Source organism: Elephantulus edwardii, unplaced genomic scaffold (genome assembly GCF_000299155.1).
Source record: "Elephantulus edwardii isolate Elephantulus edwardi_28Jun2011 unplaced genomic scaffold, EleEdw1.0 scaffold00029, whole genome shotgun sequence".
Taxonomy (NCBI): Eukaryota; Metazoa; Chordata; class Mammalia; order Macroscelidea; family Macroscelididae; genus Elephantulus; species Elephantulus edwardii.
The window spans coordinates 8,925,600-8,935,110 of NW_006399779.1; the positions used below are offsets into that span (position 1 = coordinate 8,925,600).

Genomic DNA, 9,511 nt, shown 5'->3' on the forward strand with positions numbered 1-9,511 from the left:
TCTTGGCTAGAACATCTGCTTGGCAATAAACAACTCAAGGAAGTAGGATGTTAATGAGTAAGAATGACCAAAGGTCTCAGACCTTAGGGAATGTAGTGTCCTTATTAACCGAAAATCTTCGTTCCTTAGAGCACACAATAAGGTATTCTGGAAAACATCTTTGTATTGAGCTGAGGCCTGTGAGAGTTAATGTTTGACCAAACAGTCAAGATAATGCGACTGTTACAGCAGATGTGCTACTAAAACCTATATGGGCTTTTTCTGAAAAAATAAAAAATTGCTATCCACCATCAGCTGGTAGCCTCTCTGCGCCTTCATTTAATCCTCCTCCCTTCTCCCGGCAGAACTGTTCGATCTAACGGGGCTGATCCCCGTTAATTTGCCTTTCTTTTTTCCAACTTGACGAGACTTGCCTTTACATTCAAGAATTTTTTCCAATCTTTATCCAGTTTCAGCCTGGTGATAACCACCTTGCTTGGGTGAATGCCCACATGTACAGTTGTACCATTAGCTTCCTCATGCTGTACTCTTTCGAGATAGATGACATACTTCTTTCTGTACACCTGAACGACCTCGCCAATTTGCTGACCTTTGTAATGTCCTTGCACCACCTGGACCTCATCATCCTTGCGGATGGGCATGGAGCCCATGTTGTACTTCTGCCGCAGATCCTTGGACAGTGGGGAGGACATGATCTTCCTGTGCACATGCAAGGGGGCACTGAAGTGGAATTTGCGGTTCTTGCTGCAGTTCGAGGTAACGAAAGGGTTGAACTTTATGGTGACAGCCGTCCGACAGCATCAGATTCTCTATGCGCAAGCTAGGTTGCTCAGTTTAATGGCAAGACTAGCCTATCCCTTTGTAGATTGATAGACAGCCAATCCCCATGTGGATAGATTAACATGCCCTCTCCACATATTTCTGCCCAATTATATAGCCAGTCAAGCAATGACTAGTAAATGTCATAGAAAGAGAAACTCCACACTTGTACTGTTTTTAGTATTCTATCCAGTCTTTAAGTTTGGAGAATTTCACGATGATATGTCTTGATATTTTTCTTTTGGAGTCTAGTCTGTTTGTAGTTTGCTATGCTTCTTGAATGTGTATTTCCTCATTTGTCATGATACCTGGACATGATACTCTGGTGGCCCAGGGGCCAGAAGCTGCACTGCAATCATAAAAGGCACATGGTTGGAAGCCACCAGCTGCTCCATGGAGAAAGTTGGGCAATCTCCTCCTGTGCGATTAACTGACTCTGAAAACCTGCCTGTGCGTCAGCTATGGGTTGGTCCCAACTCTATGGTACACAACAACAATCCCTCTTACAATGATCTCAGAGCTTCCCCCTTTATTCTGGAATTACGATCACATTCATTTTGTTCCATTTCATGTATCCCAACATGGCTGTAATGTTTTCTTCAATTTCCTGTCTTCTCACCATTTTTTTCCATTTTTTTCTAGTAAGTTTTCATTGTGATTCTTGTCTTCTAGTTCACTGATTCTCTGTTTCATTGCTTTTATTCTGTATTTTTGTCCCTCCAAAATGTTAAAAATTTCTGCAATATCAATCTTGATATTCTGGATTGTGTTGTCATGCTTTTGTTTTTTCTAGTATTGGTTATACACTCTCGGTCTTGTAATTACATTTTTATTTCTTGTTGCCCTTTACTTATGGATTCAACTCTTTCTTCCATCATTTGTAACTTCTTTAATACAAGTTTCTATAACTACAGATTGGTCTATTTCTTCTATCTTCCCTTCTCTGGACAATTAGTTCTGTGATCTGGTCCACTTTCTTAGGATAAGACTTATTTTGCTTTTTCATAATGTTGGCATTATGTGAAGTTCTTGCTATGTGTGAGACAGTTTCTGTGCTTTGTCTATGCAGTTAGTTGTCAGTTCTCTATCTTTATGATGTTATTGATAGAGGGACAGATTTTAAGTGTTGCTTCAATTCCGTTTCCCAGTGTCAATCTTCCCTGCTGGTCATCTGTGGGTGTTTCCTGTGATAAACTTCTCATCTGATTGTCCTTTGAAGGGCAGAGAGCTAGGGTCTCTCCCTTTGCCCAGCTGTGGTGAGCCTGCTTCTCTGTACTGTCCTATAGTTTCATAGGAAAGAGTACTTTACCCCAGATGTAAACTAAGTCCCAGGACCATTGCCAGGGAGGGACACATTCCTCCCCAAGTCTTGGTGGTAGCAGTGCAGTTCTCTCCTGTGATTGGATGGGAGGGGCTGCTTCTACCTGAGAAGATAAAGCCTCTGGGAAGCTAGCAAAATGTCAAGAATGCTGCCCAGGACATTTTCCTTCCAAGTCTCAGTGCTAATAATGTACCTACCTCCTCTCCTGTGACTGAATGGGAAGGATTGCTTCCACCTACACACACAAAGTCCCTGGGGGCTGGGAAAGACTCAGGTATACTGCCCCCAGGACATTTTGCTCCCCAGGTCTCAGTGCTAATGCTCTTCCATGGATGTGATTGTGGGTTTATGTAAAATAAACTGACAACTTCAATCTTATCTCCATTTATCATGCTATTACCTAAGTATGGGACCAATTGTGAGGTTTTCTATTTCCTTGATGCTGAAACATAATCCAAACTGAAGGCTGTAGTCTTTGATCCTCTTCACTAAATGTTTCAGATCCTCTTCACTTTCAGTAAGCAAGGGGTATTATCTGCATAATACAAGTATTTATGACTCTTCCAATCCTGAAGCCATATTCTTCCTGTAGCCCACCTTCTCAGACAATTTACTCAGCATACAGATTGAAAACTGATTAAGTGGAAACCAGCAAATTGGGCAACTCAATTAAGGGCATCAAAGCAAACATTTTCAGTTGTATATAAACCCTCAAAAAAGTTGAGAGTTGAGCTGTGAAATACATATTGCAGACTGCTTTTGTACTTTGTGTATTGGTTGGAATTGTCTCTACAACAATGGGTTTGTTTTTTTCAAAAAGAGACATTGAAGGGCCTAACTAACACAAATGAGAACAGCTAGATTAAAAACAGATTTATATTATTTCATTCAATTAGAATGAATTTAAAATTTAGAAATAATTGAAAATTTTAATTAATTAAATGAGGTTTGTAATTAATTTAAAAGACACATAGGACTTTTAATGGCTCCTTGTTAGGTAGCACAATTCCAGACTACATGACTCATTTGCAATCTGTAAATCAGAAAGATTAAATTTTCCCAGCACCTCTTATTTATGTTAGTATTCTCCCCTCTCAAACTTTCCCCATTTCCTTCCCGGTGATACATATATACTAAATGTTGATAAATATATTCTTGCAATATTCTTTTCCCACGCATGATTGGCTAATTTAGGAATGTGAAATCTTCAAGTGTAAGAGTATTCTGATTAGCTTATTGTTTAGGAAATTACATAAAATTTATTTTCTGCCATAGTTAAGGTGACAAAATTTGACTGACGAGACCAGTAAATTAATGTTAAACTTATTTCCACTTTTTTTGCTTCATGTACAGAATATGAGCAAATAATTATGCTATTTTGAAAGTCAGCAAATTATAATGATTGTTTTTGTTTAAGCTAATGCTATTAATTAGCAACAACAGGTGAGAGGAAATCACTATTTGTCTCTGAATCAGATGAAGGAAAGCAGTGATGTCCAAAATGTTTACACCAAGCATCTCCCTTTCATTAATCATTAGCCCAACTTTCTAATAATCAGAGATGTTAACTAGCAATCTCTGACAATATTGACAAATTGAATAGCAAAGAGAAAATACTAGTCCGTTCTCTAGACACTTTTCCTTCTGACTAAGAAAGTGACTTCAATACCATTTTAGTTCTTCAAGGGGGGAATAAATTCATATTCTTGTCCATTCACACAAACCTCTCAGTGAGCATTATTGTTTGGGGAGGAGGGAGCAGCAGGCAGGGGGCCCAGGATGTTGACAGAACAGATAGGATGTCAGGTGAAGATAGAATGCTGTGCCCTCTCTAACCAGCTGAAGACTCGGCATGATTGTTTTCTTACAAATAATACCTGTGGGTGTTGAAACTGTTCAGGGAATCTATCAAACACACTCTTTCACTTTGCTGTTATAACTCTATAAAATTTATTCTCATTTCAAAAGAGTCATAGGCAATAATACCTATAGGTGGTTCAGTAATTTAAACAAAATTTGTCAGGTCTACGTTCACTTACTTTACAAGGACAATGCTATATTTATTTGAGAGTTTTTAAATGCAACATTCATGCTTGGTACAATTTAAAAATAAGGTTTCTTCATCTAAAGAAGTGCCTAAATTTAAGAGGAATGCTATAATATGGGAATTATGTAAGGCTAAAATTGGGGTAAAAAAATAAAAAAGTTAGTCATAATCATTTCTTTTTTTACAATTGTAAGAATCATTCACAAACAGAAATACTGAGAACATAAACCCTCTAAAAGCCATAATTCTAGAAAAATATGTTATTAATAATGCTAATTTATTCTCAGTGAAACCTGAAGACCAATGCCTAGAGGTTTATAGATGCTGTCTATACACATGGAAAAATAGATAAAATAGAAGATGGAATACTTTCCAGATTGTTACTTCTTCTTAAAAAGTCAAAGTATTAAAAAAAAAAAGTCAAATTATATTCATTTAAGTTTACTGTATATAACATTGAAAAATCCTATAAAACACTTAAGGTCATGTGAAAAACAACGTATATGAATTTTATAAACTTTGTATGTAAACCAATATAAAATTAAAAAAAAAACCAAAAAACAAATACTTTAGGTCAGATTTAAAAGAAGAAAGAGCCATGGTTTGTGGCTGACAGTTTCAGAGTCAAGTGAAGAAGCAGATTTAAGTAAGGATTAGTTTAAAATGTTTTTTCAAATTAGTTCATTCTGAAAAAATATTGCAATGTTAAACAATTTAAGCAAATTTATACATCATCAGTGAAAACAAAGTGACAACTAAAGCTTTTTTAAGATGTCTGTTTAAAGACAATGACATTATTAGATAATCCCAAAAGGAATTTGTTGTTAATTGCCATCAAGTTGATTCCAACTCATGCTGGCCCTTGATGAAAATAGTTTTCATTACATAATAGGAAAATCTATCTTTCTTCTTTTTCTAAATAATTCAGGGAAATTTTAAGTTTTTAAATAAATGTATTTTTAAATATTATTATAAAATGTATTTTAAGGTAGTTAATATTAGCAAAAGAAATTATATAAATAGAGATAATGAAATCATTCTAAAAGTGAAAGGACACTCTACTGAGGTGCTAGTTAAAGCTCTTTATTGAGTTACCAAGTACAAAAGTGAAAATACTCTAGGTCTAATTTGTTCTCAAAGAGAACTATTTAAAAGTTATCTTGGTAAAAAGTTTTCTTTTGAGCCAGGATATATATAAAAGTGACATCTGGTAATAGAGTTCTAAGCAAATCAAAGAAAAATGCTGATTTAAAACTTTTTCTCCTAAATTAAAAAACTTTATGAGGAGTCAATAAAAAAATAACTAGACTGTCCATGAAGATAAATATATCTGATAAATAAATGATGGACAATAAACAGTATTTCAACACCAGTTCTTGTTTTAGTCCAGTCTTTTTTCTTTTTTTTCCCTCTCCTTCAATAATTACCTATGAACCAACTCTAGATGGCAATATTGCACTTACTGTACTTTCAAGAAAATTGTCCCAGTCAGTCCCCACATATCCTCTTTATCAACATTTTATGTGCCATGGATCTATAGCCTCTTATTATAAGTGTAATGAAGCAGAAGTTATTGAAGCATTTTATTGATTGCTCAGATCACAAGTTTACTGCCATACTGAATTGGCACCTTACTCGCTGAAGCAAACTGCTGACACCTTTTTTAAAAAGTGACAACTACATCTATTTCATGACCAGAAATCCATTTTCATCTCTATCAAGACAAGAATGCAATTTTCACTTCATTTAACTGATGTTAGGCCTGCTCAAAGCATGACACTTAGAAAAAGACACAAGTTTAAGGTTCTTAAAATACTTCAAGTAACTAGAATGCAGCTTGGTTTCAGGGGGGGAAACATTCAACAATCCCTTAGGTCTACAAACAACTAAATATTCTATAGCATTATTTCAGAAGTAGTTTTAGTTTCAAGTTAATTTTCAAGCTTCTAAATGTAAGGTATATTTATATACTATGGATTTTTGTACCAAGAATTCAACAAACATCAAGGAGTTTGTTCAAAACTGAAATAGTTGCAGGCTAAACCAAGAAAAGAACTAAATTTATAAAATGCATGTAAAATGAAATCAAAATCATTCTTTTTTAGTAGTGATTGGATTAATAAACACTTTTTACAATCAAAGATATAAGATATAAATGGTAAACTTTCAACACTAATATTCTTTTAAAACTTTTTTTCATGTATAAGACTATCATAACTAAATGTAATTCAAGCATATTTTGAACTAAACATATTTAGAATAGAACTGCATTTTTATTATTGGTTTAAAATTTAAGTAAAACATTTATTGAAAGTATGAGTAAAATGACACAACATTAACATGCAAATTTACTTAACAAAATACAAGTGCTTTGCTAAAACTTGGCTTTGCATATTAATAAAATGTTTTTTTAAGGTTAAGCTTCAAAATCAAGAAATACTGAAATTAGTTGACCAATTCTTCACTGAATGATGTGCTCATAAACTAAAGCTACACTATAGTTCCAACCTTTAAACTAAAACCTAACTTTTTAACTAGAAATTCACTGCCTGAGCTTTCTAAACCATTCAACATAAAACTTTTAGAAAGAGCACATAATAGCATGCAAAAAGTGAAACTTACTTGAATTAATAAAAGGAAAGAATTGGCTAGCATCCCCAGTTCCCCCTCAGAACTATATACTCAGGCAGAAAGATATAACTTTCCACAAATGTTATGAAGTGGTTATCTGCTCCACATAGCTCAAGAGCACATTTCCAAATTAAAATGACAGGAATTTTAAAAGTTCCTTCCCTTTCAACTTCACATACTAAAATAAATTATTAGGGTATTTCTATGCCATTCCAGTGTTCAGACCTCAAGATTTTAAGAAATAAGTAAAGATATTACTTATGGCTGGCTGGCTGTTTTAAGTAATAAAATAAGCTAAAACATAATCATGTTGTTGATTCCTTTCTTTCAACAGGGTTGAAAATCAGCAATAAGCCAGAGTTTCTTCAAATTTCTTAAATCCACAGAAGATTCATTTTTCACATCTTTAATACAGAAACTATGATTCTGTTTATAATTAAGATGGTGGTAACAAAAATAATTATAGTGAGGTGTTCATATCCATTGTTTTGTAATTTCAAGTCTATAGTAATCTGTAAGCTGCACTGTGAACAGTTTTAAATTATTAAAACTATAAGTTTCTAGAGCTTTTTTAAAATGTATTTTTGTTTGTTTGTTTTGTTTAGTTCTGTGTGATAATTATACAAAATTCTCCAGGAATTTTGTTGGTTTAGGAAAGACAAAACAAAACAAAACTCAGAAGTGTCTCAAAATCAAGAGGGTACTTCCAGAAATGGATGCTTCCCAAAATCAGGCTTGTATTTAACACTGCCCATCAGCCATTCTGAATCATTATTTATGTAGCTGCCTGGCATCATTCCATGGACTTTTATGCATCTCTACAGTGTTTCTGAACAGACTGACATATATTTTGTTTACTGACAGCAAGTAAAAGCTCTATGTAGGATCATAAATAAAGAAGATCATGTTTAAAAATCACTAATATCATTTTAAAAGGTAGTGCAGGCTTGTGTTTTGGCCTCTGTTTAGCTGTGTTAGGCCTATGAATGACAGCTTCCCTGCTTGAAGCTCACAGAAAGCACAGCCTTCCTCATTCACTGACAGGACTGTGGCCTTTTCACACGTTCCTTCCACAGCAGTGTTTGTCCCCAAACACTGGAACTCAACACAATGGCATTCCTACTTCAACACCCCCACCAACAGCACCACTACATAACAAGAATGCTAATGAGATGGAACAGACCCTGTCACTGAAAGTGTTAACCACATTTCATAGGAACTCATTTATGCTACTTCAAAAATTACCAATTAAAAAGATTCTGCTTAGCTCTGAGCAATTTCTAAAATGTTTCCACTTTTAAGGAAATAAATGTGATAAATGTGAGACTAAGTGACTTTATGCTGTCCTAAATATAATATCTCATTTTAATACATATGAGTCAGTATATATTTAAGACCACCCTAATGTAGTGTGCTTAATGCAGTTGCATGCTGTAATAGCCAAGCTAAAGTTAAAATGAAAAATGAGTAAGTTTGGAAACATAAAATCAGTAGTTCTGAGCGTTCTTTTGACGCTACATCATCAAAATTTATTGAAAAGAAAGTTCCTTTGGGAATGTTCATGAATCAGGTGAAAGAATATAATCTTTTGAAAGAGTACAAGCAAAATTTTATTGTTTTTTGTATGTGATCCCAGAAGTAAAATCCGGGGAAAGGATATCAAGAATTACTATCATCCATTAATATAGAAGTTCTGATTGGTTAAAGACATAGGAATCTAAATCCATTTCCACTTTACCTCTCCAATTAGACCTTGACATAATTGTACATAAAACTAAATAGAAAAGGCTAAGGTCAAGGTTCATGAAAAAGTTCAAATAAAGTTCATTAATGCCAGGAGGGAGATTTGCTAAGAAATTCCCCTCTCCAGGCTTAACACTTAACTACTGATGACCTGATAAAGGTATCACTACAAGTGGCTTTTCTAAACATTGCAAATAATTTTCAGTTCTAATAATACAAAAGAAAAGAGACTCAAGAATATACAACTGGGCGTGTCAAAAGGAAATAGGTATTTGTGTAGAAATACAAAAATAAGCAAATTTCTTTTTCTTCAACTTTATGTTTTAAAATTAAACAACTGTTAAGACTGTTGAGCATGCTTCAAGATAAAAGAATTTAGTGCCAAAAGACGTAGATAGGAAAAGCAGAATATAAGGGCTTTTGGTTTTTTTATTTTCTTTTTTTCTACTAGTTTATTTATAAAATTTGAATACAAATTCAAACAAATTATAAGGTTTTGATGGTTTTAGAGGTGATTTTGTTGGGTGAGGGGTTTCCCCCCCATATTTTAGAGTATAGGTTTTTAAATATTCTTGAAATTTGGTATAATGTTAAAAGCCTTATATATTGATCAAACAGACAAAATCTGGGATGCTAAAATATTTCATTATATTCACACTTATGCTTAGTTTTCCTTTTTCATCATTTTGAGACCATAAAAATGTCTTTATAAATCAAAACATTCAGTACTTCTTAAAGCATTTTCTTTTTCTCTCTCTTAATACACAGACGTCTTTTTCAGATTTAATGCAACTGTTTAACACATTAAAGACAATAAAGGAAAATGTGCCTCAACTATTTTTCTGAACTGCTCATCTCTAACAGCCTTGCTTTAAAAATATACGTATGAAATGTTTATACTTTTCATTCATATATATATATATAGAGAGAGAGAGAGAGAGAGAGAGAGA

The 9,511-nt window shown here is 33.9% G+C and overlaps 1 pseudogene; it reads right to left on the reverse strand.

Moving 5' to 3' along the window:
- Nucleotides 1-318: 318 nt before the first annotated feature.
- LOC102872777 overlaps nt 319-9,511 on the reverse strand; it is an 11,838-nt pseudogene continuing 2,645 nt past the window's right edge.